This window comes from Macaca thibetana, chromosome 14 (genome assembly GCF_024542745.1).
Source record: "Macaca thibetana thibetana isolate TM-01 chromosome 14, ASM2454274v1, whole genome shotgun sequence".
Classification (NCBI taxonomy): Eukaryota; Metazoa; Chordata; class Mammalia; order Primates; family Cercopithecidae; genus Macaca; species Macaca thibetana.
In genome coordinates, this window is record NC_065591.1 from 21766109 (window position 1) to 21780428 (window position 14320).

The 14320-nt window shown below is 38.3% G+C and overlaps 2 protein-coding genes across 2 annotated transcripts in view; both read right to left on the minus strand.

Moving 5' to 3' along the window:
* Positions 1-14320, minus strand: part of HSD17B12 (hydroxysteroid 17-beta dehydrogenase 12) — a 168507-nt gene that overhangs the window by 98534 nt on the left and 55653 nt on the right. The gene's annotated exons all lie outside the window — the stretch shown is intronic.
* Positions 1-14320, minus strand: part of LOC126935988 (prohibitin 1-like) — a 32288-nt gene continuing 17968 nt past the window's right edge. Inside the window, exon 1 of the mRNA XM_050758247.1 lies at positions 1-14320. This exon is cut by the window's right edge and continues 17968 nt beyond it. The gene's annotated coding sequence lies outside the window, so the exon portion shown is untranslated.

The following is a 14320-nucleotide window of genomic DNA, read 5'->3' on the forward strand; positions in this document are numbered from 1 at the left end:
AAGGGAAAAAAGCAATAGTTTAGTCTAAGAATTACAATGAAGAACTGGTCATAGTTAGGACCCACCAATTACATACAAGAAGACCAGTGTGATACTTTGATGTAAAAGACAGAACAATACCAGTGGTTCAAATCTAAAGCTGAATACACACCGCAATAGCTAAAATTTTAAAAAGACTTCAAAACCAAGTGTTAAAAAGAATGTGTTGTGACTGGACTCTCACACATTGATGGTGGCACTGTAAATTGGTACAATTATTTTGGAAAATACTATTTGCCAATATGTTCAGAACTAAAAATATGCCTACCTTAACCCACCAATTCTCAAGAGATAGAAATGAATTAATATCTACCCAAAGAATGTTCACGGCAGCTTAGTTAATACATAGTAGGTAAATGCAACTAAATATTAATCAACAGAAGAATAAGTAAATTGAGATATAGACAAATAATGGAATACTAAACAGCAGTAAAAAAGAACTACTGATACATGCAAAACATGAAACATGAATGAATCTCTAAGACATTACAAAAGCCTGCCATAAAAATGTAAGTTCAAGAAAAGGTAAAACTAATCTATGGTTATAGAAGTCAGAATACTGGTTACCTCTGGATAGTGGAATAGATAACAGGGAAGGGCAATACAGGAATCTTCTGGGATACAGGAAATATTCTGTATATTTTTAGGGTGGCAGTTACCACTGTGTGTGTGTAGATTCACTGAGCTGTACACTTAAGTACATACTTACTGTATGTATCTTCATAAGCTGCTTTTTAAAACAAAGGGTAGTAAAAGTAAATAGAAAATGATTTAATTATTCTATGAGAAACCATATTTACCTTACAACCTCAAAACCTTTATGTAGCAGAAACATTTGAAAATTATATAGGGCAGGCTATACCATGATATCTCTGGAATACTGGAATCACGTTACACGTTCAAAGCACAGATGTCTGCTTCTCTAAATATGAGTTTTTCCAAAACATTTACAGATTTTAAAAAACAAGTTAGGGTGTAAAGTAGGATTTTCTTGTATTTGTCCACTTCTTTCAAATTATACAAGATGGTCCCTAATTTTACTATTTAGAAATATCATTCATATTCTCGCTAGCCATATCTCTCAGAATCTTATAGATTTCCACCAAGTTCTTGCTTAGCTGATATCTTTCCAGAATTTAAAAAAAAAAAAAAAAAGAATAAAAAAGTTGAAATATCTAGAGAACAGTATAACAAACCCCTAGGTATCCATAGCCCAGCTTCACCTTGAGGTTAACCTTGCTTCATCTAACATGTCCTCCTGCTTCCTCTCACACTGGATTATTTTGAAGTAAAAACATTATGTCACTTCATTCATAACTATTACAGTATGTTTCTGCTATTAAAAATAAACACAATACCATTATCTCATTCCTAAAATTATAACAATTCCTTGACATCCAATATGTAATCACTATAAATTCTGCCAAATGTTTCAAAAAACTTTTAACAATTGTTCCAATCAGAATTCAATAGGTTCCATAATAAAATTTGTTAGTATGTCAATTAGCCATGTCTATAACCCCTCTCCCCTTTCTTCCCTTCACCCTCTCAATTTATTGGTTTAAGATATTAGGTCATAGGTTTGTGCTTTCTCAGCCTGTCCTCGATATCATTCAACATGTTCCTCTGTCCCATGGTGGTTGGATATAGATATTGATCAAATTCAGGTTCGGTTTTTCTGGTAGGAGTACTTCATAAGGGATAATGCATTTTTACATCAAGAAGCATATGTCTGGTTATCTTTTGTTTTGTTATATTAGCAGCCACTGCTGGTCACCACTGAGATCCATTATTTCATTAGGGGTTGCAAAATGGTGGTATTAGAGTTCAATCATTAATCTTCATCTATTAGCTGGAATATTTCCAGAGACAAATTATTCCTCATTAGTTAGTTACCATGATATATAGATTGCATAAGAACACAAGATAAATGTTGGAAATTTTTTTTTGCCTTTATCAGTTTTCAAAAAAAATTGGTACTCTGGCATCTTCCAAAGGTAACCCATGTGTTTTTGTCACTATTGTCCTGTTTATAGGAAACATTAGTAACCAACAGATTTAAATATTTGTGGGAGAACCTACCTACAGAAAACTGAGCATCTTATGAAATCTCCTCCAACCTCATGATCAATTTGTAACTTTTGTTTTTCTTTTTTTCTTTTTTTTTTTTAATTTCAACTTTTATTTTACATATAGAGGGTACATGTGCAGGTTTGTTACATGGGAATATTGCTTGATGCTGAGGTTTTGAGTATATATTCCACCACACAGGGAGTGAGGATAGTACCCAATAGGTAGTTTTTCAACTTGCCCCCTTTCCTTCCACTCTCTAGTAGACCACAGTGCCTATTGTTCCCACATTTATTTCCACGTGTGCTCAATGTTTAGCTCCCACATATAAGTAAGAACATGCAGTATTTGGTCTTCTGTTCCTGTGTTAATTTGCTTAAGATTATGGCCTCTAGTTTCATCTATGTTGCTACAAAGGACATGATTTTATTCTTTTTTATGGCTGTGTAGTATTCCATGGTGTATATGTACCACATTTTCTTTATCCAATCTACCATTGATGGGCACCTGGACTGATTCCATGTCTTTGGTATTGTGAATAGTGTAGCAATGAGCATAATTTTCTGTAACTTTTCATCTCCTGACTATTTTTAGAGGCACAGGAATCCAAATTTTATACTGTATTCTTGTTATTGATTCACTAACGTTTCATAAGTGATGGATAAACATATTCTAATTGTTTCCAATTTTCTCCTCTTCCTTTTCTCTGTGATAACTTTTCTCCCCTCTCCAAGATCCCAGAACTGTTGGGGACCAGCCTCAACACCACCTGTAGGGTACCCAAAGTCCAGTGGCAACGAAGGAATGAGAAGAGACAGGCCAAGAGGGCATAAAGAGTGGGGGCCAGGGGGCCAATTGCAAAATGGAGGCTGCAAAAGGCTCAGAGCTCTGGTCTCCACACTTTTTATTGAGTACAATCACTTAAATCTAAGAAGCAGATGTTCAGGGTGAAGCGGTGAAAGGGAGGCAGTGCGTCATACGCGTAATCTAGCAGTGGCGGTTTAAGTGAATCTCCTTTGTGCTCAAACAGCATATCTTTAACTTATCTGAGAGTAGCTGGTGGGAGCAGGCTTAACTAGGAGCCTGCATATTTGTCCACATTCCAATGTTTCAAAGGAGTGTCTTTCTCCTTGAACACAGTGTTTACAGATAAGAGAGCAGGTCTTGCTCTGAGCATGGGAACATAATGGCAATTTGGAGGCTTTCCTCCTCAGAGGCCTCTTGTGGCTTTCCACAACTTATTGTCCCATATTTTTATAGCCAGTTTATGCAGGCACCCCACAAGCCCTTTTCCCAACACAGAACCTCACCTCCTACCCTCTTCCATCAAAGCCTTATTGAAGATCCATCAACGCCACTGTTCCAGATCACTTTACGCAAAAGAAAACTTCCTCTTTCTAAACTCCCACAACACTTGACACATCTTTATGTCGATGGCACTTTACCACTCTCTTTTGAATTGTATTTCCTAACATCTACATGTCTTAATTCTTCTGTAAGATTCTAGGCTCCTTGCTAGGCAACGTGCACAAGGTAGGTGTTCAGTAGACATTTGTTGAGTGTTTGAATGATGATTGGCATTTAGTTGGTCTAAAACATTGCAAAACACGCAAGACTTGGATTGTTTTCCTGACAACCTGGTTTCTCAAAAGTCTTTATTTACAAGTACAGTATCTTTTACTTTCCTACAGTAACACCTATTAGCCACTGACCTATTTACAAATCCTGTTGGTAACTAGATTATTCTGCATTAAGCCTACAACTGTGGAGCAAGCAAACCACATACAGTCAGCAGCTGCATAACAATGTTTTGGTCAACGAAGGACGACATATACATCTCTGGTCCCCTAAGATTACAATGGAGCTGAAAAACTCCTTTCACCTAGTGACACTGTAGCTGTCATAACGTGGTAACGTAATGCATTAATCATGTGTTTGTGGTCATGCTGGTGTAAACAAACCTACTACTATGCCAGTGATAGAAAGGTAGAACACATACAATTATATATAACATATAATGCTTGATAATCATAATAAACAACTATGCTACTGGGTTATGTATTTACTATAATACTATACTTTTTCACATTAGAGTATACTCTCTCTGCTTTATAGAAAAAAAAGTTAACTGTAAAACAGCCTCAGGCAGGTCCTTCAGGAGATACTCCAGAAGAAGGCACTGTTACCATGGGAGATGGCAGCTCTATGTGTGTGATTGTGTCTGAAGACCTTCCGGTGGGACAAGATGTGGAGGTAAAACACACTGATATTGAGGATCCCGACCTGGTGTTGGCCCAGGCCAATGTGTATGTTTTATATCTTTGTTTTTAACAAAAAAGCTTCAAAAGTAAAAAATAAAAATTTAAAAATTTAAAATGGAATAAGGATATAAAGAAGATATTTTTGTACAGTATACAATGTGTTTCTTTTTTAAGCTAAGTGTTATTACAAAAGTCCAAAAGATAAGCAAGATAAGTTTAAAAAGTAAAAGGGTTACAGTAAGCTAATTTATTATTGAAGAAAAATTTTTTAAATAAATTCAGTATAGCCCAAGTATTAAGTGTTTATAAAGTCTACAGTAGTGTACAGTAATATCCTAGGCCTTCACATTCACTCACCACTCACTCACTCACTTACCCAGAGAAACTGCAGTCCTGCAAGTTCCATTCACAGTAAGTGTCCTATACAGATGTGCCATTTTTAAACTTTTGTTTGTTTATTTTTAAGAGTCAGGGTCTTGCTCTGTCACCCAGGCTGGAGTGCAATGGTGTGATCATAGCTCACTACAGCCTCTCACTGTTGGGCTCAAGTGATCCTCTTGCCTTAGCCTCCCATGTAGCTACAGGCACATGCTACCATACCTGACCAGCTGTTGTTTTGTTTTTTTTTCCTGTAGAGACCAGGTCTCACTATGTTGAACTCATGGCCTCAAGCAATGCTCCCACCTCGGCCTTCCAAAGGCTGGGATTATAGGTATGAGACACCATCCTTGGCCCTTTTTAACATTTTGTACCATATTTTTACTGTACTTTTCTATGTTTGATATATTTAGATATACAAATACCACTGTGTTACAACTGCCTATTCAGTATAGTAACATGCTATTATATATAGGTTTGTAGCCTAGGAGCTTTAGGCCATACCATATAACCTAGGTATGTACAGTAGGCTAAACCATCTAGATTTGTAGAAGTACACTCTGTTGATGTTTGCACAACAACAAAATTGTCTAGCAACACATTTCTCAGAATGTATCCCCATCACTAAGTGACATATGACTATATATGATTACAGCAATGAATTGATGGCAGTATCATCAGAATTCTCAGATTAAGGGCTCAGAAATCTCTTAATGAGAATATGCTGAAGAATGAAACTATGTAAAGTCATTCAGTACTGTGCATCTAAAAATTTGACTGGAATCTCTTTCAAAAGAAGACAGATAACTGTTGCACGTGTGTATCCATGTTTAAAATTGCCAACTCTGGGCTGATCTAAAAACCAGCATACCATAAAACTAAAAACAGTCTTAGAAAGGCCAGAATATGCCAGGTCTAGAGATTCTGAAATCTGCCTCATGTATATTGTCTTCCTTTTCCTGATTCTCCAGTTGTTGGAGTTTGTAATGGATACTGTTAGTGCACCAGGCAGATCCTCCCTTCTGGCACAGAGGTACTCAATCAATCCTTTCTTGCCAGGAGTGTTAACTGCTGCCAGTAACTGCTCTCAGCCAAAGGGGGGCTGCCTTGCTCCCCTGGGCAGTACATGTCTCTTGGTGAGGCCACACTCAGGGACAAAGGTTGGGCTCCCTTACCTCACTTAGGCATCTCTCTAGAGCCATCCTACATGCAGGGCCAATGGTATCAGCTACAACCTTTGCTACAACTGCATCACAGTTCGACTTCTCCCTCTGCTCAATTCTGCTTCTTTTGCTTCCTCACGGGTGCTATGCCTGAGAACATTCCTGAATACACCTCACATTCACGTGAACCAATATTGATACAATTAATGAAAGTCCATATCTTATTCAGATTTACTTACTTGTTACTGAATGTCCTTTTTCTGATCTAGGATCCCATCCAGAATATCATACCACATTTAGTCATCACGTCTCCTTATATGACAGTTTAAAAGACAACATTTTTAAATTGTGTATATCTTTTTATAAAAAGTCTATTTTCTAACCACACGCATAATAGCTTAACTGGGTATAGAATTCTAAGCAGGAAATCATTTTTAACAAAAAAATTTTAGACAACTCTCCGTTGTCGTCTAACAAAAGTATCATTTTAAAATGTTTCACCATTCTTATTTCCCACCATTTCTAAGTAACCTGCTTTTTTTTGTCACTGGGGCTTTTACAATTATTACTTAGTCTATAGGACTCCATCATGAAAACGTACCCAAATGAGTGGGTGTTTTTCCATTCACTGGTGCTAGGCATTGGTGGGTCTTAAAATTCATGATCTTCAGTTCTGCAAAGTTTCTTATGTTAATTGTTTGATAATATCTGCCTCACATTTTTCTCTTCCTAGAATCCCTATAAATCGGAATTTGGACTTAATAGCTTCTCTATTAATCTTACTTTTCTTTTTGCTCTACTTTCCCATAAATTTCTTCAACTTTATCTCCAAACCATCTATGCACTTTTTAAATGTAGGTTGTCAATTTTTCTGCTTTGAAGAATCTTCCATATTCTGACTGCTCTTTTGCACACTCTCACTCTCTTTCTCGCTTTTAACAGCATCTTGTTCTTATTATAGATCCATTATCTAATCTCTGAGGATATTAATTACAGTTTGTTTACACATTTACATTTTCTTCTACTCTTTATATTTTGTTCCTCTAAGTTCCTTCTTGATTGTTTTGGTCACTCTCATCTTGGCTGCATTAAAATATTGATTAAAGTTCATAGGTGAGGTGATTACACCGTGGCCCTCAATACAACTCAATCAATGGGCCAGTCGGCTTTTTCGTTGGGGAATCCACAAAAGTCAGTATGTGTCTCTTCTCTGGGGGCCCTTCAGTGTCTCTTAAAAAGCATTCCCTAATTTCCAGTCTTCCGGCTGCTGGGCAGTTATTAGTTTGCAGGTGTTTTACTTATCCTCTGTTCTCAGTCAGGTGTCTCATCTTAGGGCTTCTGCTGCTTAATTTCCCTGAGTTTCAAGCACATCTGCCCCACGCCTGTCTTTTGAGGTACCTGATACTTCCAATTCCTGTGCTGTTCTGGGATCCAAGGGACAAACCTGCTTGTTTCCCAATGGTGGCCCCACTATGAGGACTCAGGTGTCTGCTCTGGAAGTCAGTTACCACTCCACCACCTTCAATAGCTGTGACTGGGGGTGAGGGATGACAGAAGTTCCCTAGTTGCATCAAAATGGAGCTTTCCATTTCTTATTCATCTAACTTTTAGAGAACATTTCCAAGAGAAGAAAGGCCAAAAGTATTGCTACTTCATCATTTTAAAACTAAAAGCACCCAAGGTTCCTCTTAAGCATATTATACCAAAGTACACTAACTTTAGTTGAGAATGATGCTAAACACACTTAGAAAGATTTATGCCCAGCAAGAACATTTTTTCCTATCTCCTGTTAGCAACTATCAAATTTAAATGAAACTAAAAGCCTTCAGAAACTATTATGTGTATGACTATCAAGAATACAATGGTTCACATTCGATATTAGATATTCTATAAATTACCCACTTCATGGTTAGGACTTTAAATATAAGCAGAAACAATATGATTACATCGTACAAATATTAAAAATATAACCTCTGATATTTCAGATAAAAATATCATTTTTCCATTTTCTCATACTTCTCAAAACCAAATCCAACATTGCCCAGTTACATGTAAGTCAAATATTACCTCACAAGTAAATATTTTTCTGAGAAAACAGAAAAGTGCAAAAATTATTTATAGGCACACACACAAAAAAAAGCAAAACTGGAAATCCAGGGCCTCTTTTAGGCATCTCTATAGCACCACTGTAGTTCTACAATAATTAGTGTTATATACAGTGGTCAGGTAATGGGAGACCAAGTGTCATTTCCCCAGCAAAGGAAATGACAAAGCCTGTAGATCTACAAGTTGCATGATGGGTAATGTATTATATTTGCAATAACGTACAAACATACCCAAGTTCAAGCCAATTATGAAAGAACAACTCTTACTCAACAAACATGGAAAAAATTCAAATTTGTTTAAGACAGTGGGAACAAGGATTGTCCTGCTTTTGGTTTTAAAGGTATTTTCATGGGGCACAGTGGCTCATCCCAAAACTTTGGGATGCTGAGGTGGGAGGAATGCTTGAGCCCAGAAGTTCAAGACCAGCCTGGGCAACACAGTGAGACCCCGTTTCTGCAAAAAAAAACTCAAGAAAATTAGCCAGTATGGTGGCACACACCTAGAGTCCCAGCTACTTGGGAAGCTGAGGCAGGAGGATCCTCTGAGCCTAGGAAGTTGAGGATGAAGTGAGTTACGACTGTGGCACTGTACTCCAACCTCAGTGACAGAGTGAGACCCTGTCTCAATTAAAAAAAAAAAAAAAAAAGATATTTCCTTTGCCTTAAAGCTATATATCTTCCAACAGTAGTAGCAGAGATAGCAGCTGTAGTTGGATAGAAAATCCCTCAGTTGCCGGGCACAGTGGCTCACACCTGTAATCCCAGTACTTTGGGAGGCCCAGGCGGGCGGATCATGAGGTCAGGAGATCGAGACCATCCTGGCTAACAAGGTGAAACCCCATCTCTACTAAAAATACAAAAAGTTAGCCAGGCTTGGTGGCGGGCGCCAGTAGTCCCAGCCGCTTGGGAGGCTGAGGCAGGAGAATGGAGTGAACCCAGGAGGCGGAGGTTGCAGTGAGCCGAGGTCGCGCCACTGCACTCCAGCCTGGGCGACACAGCGAGACTCTGTCTCAAAAAAAAAGAAAATTCCTGAGTTACGTTCAATAATTTTTTATTTTTATAAAATAATAGTGTGATTTTCACTATTTAAAAATTAAACTATATTATCTGGGGAGTCAATTCATCATCATAAATTTTAGAAAGGTAAACCAAAGCATAACATCTCAAATCAAAAGTCTATTGATAGCTGCTTCTGGGGGATTAGGGAAAGATGGGAAAGAGATTACTTCTTATCATTATTTTAACTCTTTGCATTTTTTTAACCATGTACATGTACTGCATTTTTTTTTAAGTCCTTTGCTACTATGAATAGAAAAACGGTGTAAACTGAGCCAGCAAACTCATCTACTCCAATTTCCCAAAATCAGGGTAGTATTGCTTAAATCAGTGTTTCTCAAGGCCACTTAAGTTTTCTTAAAACTGATTTTTTTTTCTTAAAATTTAATAGAAAACTTGATTACTTAATTACTGTTTAATTACTACTTTTAAAGGACCATCAGTTTCAATTAACATAGACTATTAGTATAAAAAACATATGAATGTCAAACTTGAAAAATATTAATCAATGTGGTACCTAAGATCATCTCTTAGTTGATCTTTGGGAAACACTGATCTAAACACTCCCACCCTTATAATACCAATTTTCAATGAAAACCAAATAAAACAAAGACCAGTTCCAAGTCATCCAAATCAGAAGTACTGCTTGTTTTTTTGTGGTTTCTTAAAATGAAAAAACTAAGCATTCACAGCAACACTGAAATGATAAGATACAATATGCAAAAACTACCCTGGGGATGCCATCCTTCATGTGTTAAATGCACATCTGGACCAGATCCTGCTGGTTGCCTTCCTTAATACCCATTCTACCCTTCTTCCTTTGCAAGAATACTGATTTTTAACCCAGCATATTGTGGCCTGGAATAAAGACTTATATTCCAACCTCCCTACCAGCTAGCAGCGGCCATATGATTAATTTCAGGGAACAACATGAAATAAGGTTGTGAAGGACTTTGAAAAAGGTTGCTTAATGGAAGCTGACTTGGCAGAGAGAGGCCCCTTTTGCCCTTCATCTAGCGAGTTCTGAAGTGATGGCTGTAGCTGCAGCAGTCTCTTGAACCATGAAGTAATCTTAGGGTTGAAGCCATGGGCTAAGATAATGGAACAGAATCATAGGAATCAAGGTCCCTGATAACACTACTGAATTACCACACCATTTTAAAATCCCAATCATTTCTTCTTTTACTGTTTATCATAAGAAATCAAACATATACAAAAGTTCCAGTCTTTAAAGTGGGTGAAAAATAAATTTCTGTCTTATTAAAGTAACTATGATAGGCCCAGAAAAGCAAGTGTAAACTGTCAATAAAATAAATTATGAAAACAAAATAATATTCACATCATTATAAGAATATTTGCTCAAGGCATGTCACTGATATCATCCAGTTAATTCTCACAACTACTACCCCAATCTACGCTATCATCCCAAACACAAGGACTTGTGCGAGGAATCTTTCATCCCTCCTCACTCAATTCATGCTATGCACAGTTAAAAATTATCTTTCTCAAACACCATTTTTTCCCTGCCAAGAAGTTACATTTCCCTTTTGCCAACTATATAAAAACTGAAACACAAATTCATTCACTTCTTCCCATTGCTACCACCAAGAGCTACCATCATTCATCTCCTATAAGAACTACTGTTAACAGCCAGCATTCACCTGGTCCCGTTCTTACTCCTCTCCAATTCATTCTCTATATTGTAGCCAAAACAATCACTCCAAAGTGCAAATCTGAACTTCACTTCCCTGCCTAAAACCTGACACTGGCTTCCCACTCCCCTCATTCTTTATAAGGGCTTCCATGAGCTGACCTTACTCCTACCACTTTCCTCCTTCCGCTCAAGCATTCCCCAGTTGTGCTGAAATTTTTCCAGTTCCTCCAAGGTAACATGCTTTCTCTTCGCAAATGTTCCCTACACCTCCAACGTACCCTCTGCTATGGTTTTAATGTGTCCCTTCCAAGAGTCAGGTGTTGAAACTTAAGGGCCAATGTGACAGTGGTAAGAAGTGGAGACATGAAGAGGTGATTAGGCCATGAGATCTCCTCCCTAATGAGTGGAATTAAGCCCCTTACAAAAGAATCTTCATGAAGTGTTCCTTCAGCCATCTCGCCTTTCTGCCTTTTGCCCTGTGAGGACACAGCATTCCAAGGATGCAGCAACAAGGTGCCATCCTGGAAGCACACAGTATCCCTCTCCAGACAACTGAACCTGCAGGCACCTTGATCTTGGACTTCCTGGCACACAAAACCGTGAGAAAATACATTTCTGTTCTTTATGTATTTTATTACAGCAGCACAATGAACTAAAACACACTTCTAGCTGTGTTTCCCTCCCATCCTTGAGGTTTTCCAATTAAACCATCCAATTAAACCATTAAGCCTTCCTTGACCTGTAGACTAACTTAGAACCTCATACAGAAATCTCTGCCCCACAGTACTCTGCACTCCCCCTTTGTGAAAGCTGATCATGCCAGTTGGGTCATTCTTGTCATACCTGACTGAAACAGAGACAAGAATCCAGGGGGAAAAGTCCTTAGGGTACAAAACATTGCTCCAAGAATGTAATTCTCTGCCAGCCTGACTGCTGAACCTGCTGGTTGTAACCTGACAGCAGTTTTATCTATGCTTGCTGCAACTCTAGAACTAATTTTGTCCATAGCAGTTGCTCACCAATCAGGACTTGCCACTTCCCCAAACCCTTACCCAAAGCCAGTGAACTTTCTCAAAGAGCAATAGGTAACATTCTCCTTTTTATAAAACCTCTAGTTTTCTCTTTTTGCTTTGGAGAAAGTGCTTTTGGTTCATGCTGGAGACTCTCTGCTTTGCAAACTGATATTGCCAATAAAACTCTCTTTCCTACTATCTAGCCATCCTGGTGGTCCTTTGGACAACATCGTCATGACATTCATCACACAAGATTCCGTAAGAGCAGAGTCTGCCTGGGTCATCACAGTCTAACTGCTAGCACAGAACCTGGCAAAAAGCAGGTGATTAATGAGGTTTTACTGTATGAATGGATGAGTGAATGAATGAAGGGAGATTATAAAAGGAAAACTAACCTTTTATGACCCTACCCACTGCTTTTTCCCCACCTTATTTAGAAATAATTACACAACCCCTACACTCTTCAGCCTCCTCTCAATGTCAAGAATCAATTATATAAAAGTGAGATTTTCAAGAAATTCACATTTCTTGAAATTTTAAATTAAATTTTCAAGAAATTTAACATAAATGTTATGATAAATCTGTAGATTTGCACTTTCACAGAATTCTGAGGCTGTCCTTGAAAAGTAGTGATTTTCGGGGAACACCACACACTGGGGCCTGTTGGAGGGGGAGAGGGTGGGGGAGGGAGAGTATCAGGAAGAATAGCTAATGGACACTGGGCTTAATACCTAGGTGACAGGATGACCTGTGCAGCAAACCTCCATGGCACACGTTTACCTATGTAACAAACCTGCACATCCTGCACATGGACCCCTGAACTTAAAAGTCGAAGAAAAAAACAAGAGAAAAGTGATGATTTTCAGTGCTAGAGAGAACTACTTCACTCATAATGTGCCAGTGAAACATGTGAAAACATGTTAAATTACCAAAGTAGTGACAGTTCTTTTTTTTTTTTTTTTTTTTTTTTTGAGATAGAGTCTGGCTGTGTCACCCAGGCAATCTCTGCCCACTGGAAGCTCCGCCTCCCAGGTTCACACCATTCTCCCGCTTCAGCCTCCCGACTAGCTGGGACTACAGGCGCCCGCCACCACGCCTGGTTAATTTTTTGAATTTTTAGTAGAGACAGGGTTTCACCATGTTAGTCAGGATGGTCTTGATCTCCTGACCTTATGATCTGCTCGCCTCGGCCTCCCAAAGTGATGGGATTACAGGCGTGAGCCATCCCTGGCCTGACAGTTCATATTCTTGTCTCTAAGATTTGCTTCTTCATTTAACACTGGTGTCCTCAGATTCCATTTTGCTATGAAATACACGGATAAGTTAGGGTAGTTTTTAACAATACACAGAAAAAAGCTATATGGTATCACCCAGAACCATGTGGGTTGGGACAGTACAGATGACAGTCACGGGTAGCACTATAAGGTAGAGGAAGAAAAGAAGGAAAGGAGAAAAAGGAAGATTTTTTTTAAAAAGGCTTATGTCTTCATATACAAATATAACACCAGAACCCAAATTTACAAGCCTTTGAGAAGATGGAAACTGACAACTATAAAGAATAGACCAACTTGGCATCCAGAAGCGTCTAGCTTGCTACAGATTATATAAAATACTGGCAACTGACCAGGGCTCCACTTCCAGATTTTATACAGTCAACAAAAATACTTTAGTTTGTGTAGGTTAAAAATATTCTACTCTTTTTGTCCTCAACTTGCTAGGAACAGATATTTTTAGTAAGAACCCAATCAACCTTATCAAAATCAAACATCAAAAATAGACTAGAGCAACACTGGAAGCAAACTCACTATTTTTAGCTCTTCTGCCTATTCCCTGCCACTACCCACAAAATTCTGACTGTAAAGTCTGTGCCTAAGAGCTTAGTTATTCCAAGCAGTTTCCTTCTTGTGACCCCCTTTTTCCCCCCGAAAACCTGAATGCAGAAAACACTCGATTGATTAAAGATTAATACTGCCGCAATCCATGACAGCTGCCTTTCCTCTGAGGGTTTTGGGAGGAGGGTGGTAGGAATAGAAAATGATAGAGAGCTTGCATCAGTATTCCTCTTGGGAATCTATTACATGGAAAGAAAATTGCTATTTCAATCCCCTTTTGTTGCTAAAAATAGCAGTCTCAATTGATTCAGGCAAACAGTGTAGGGGCTTAGCAGTGCTGAATTTAGAAACCACAGAAGTCCCTGAGAGCAAATGCTAACGTAGTCTTAACACACGCCAGCTCATATTTGACAAAGAACAAAGAAGAGAAGCATGCAGGGTGCAAGTTAATAAAACAGCAGCAACTTCCTCCATTTTTATTAAAGACAAACAGTGAAAGCGATGCAATATAAGACCACTCTAACTTGTTCTCCTAATCATATTATAAAAATAATTTTACAGAAAAATATTAGTTTATGCATACACCCAGATATTGTGGGCATTTTCCAAAACCCCATGGTATGAGGAAGCACACGTCTTTCTTCAAGAACAGTAGATTGCTATAGAAAGAAAATGCCCAGTTTACAAATGTCCTGTCCCAATATAGAGTCCCCTTTTTCCCACTGAGTCCTTTCAGGTTCCCCACTAAG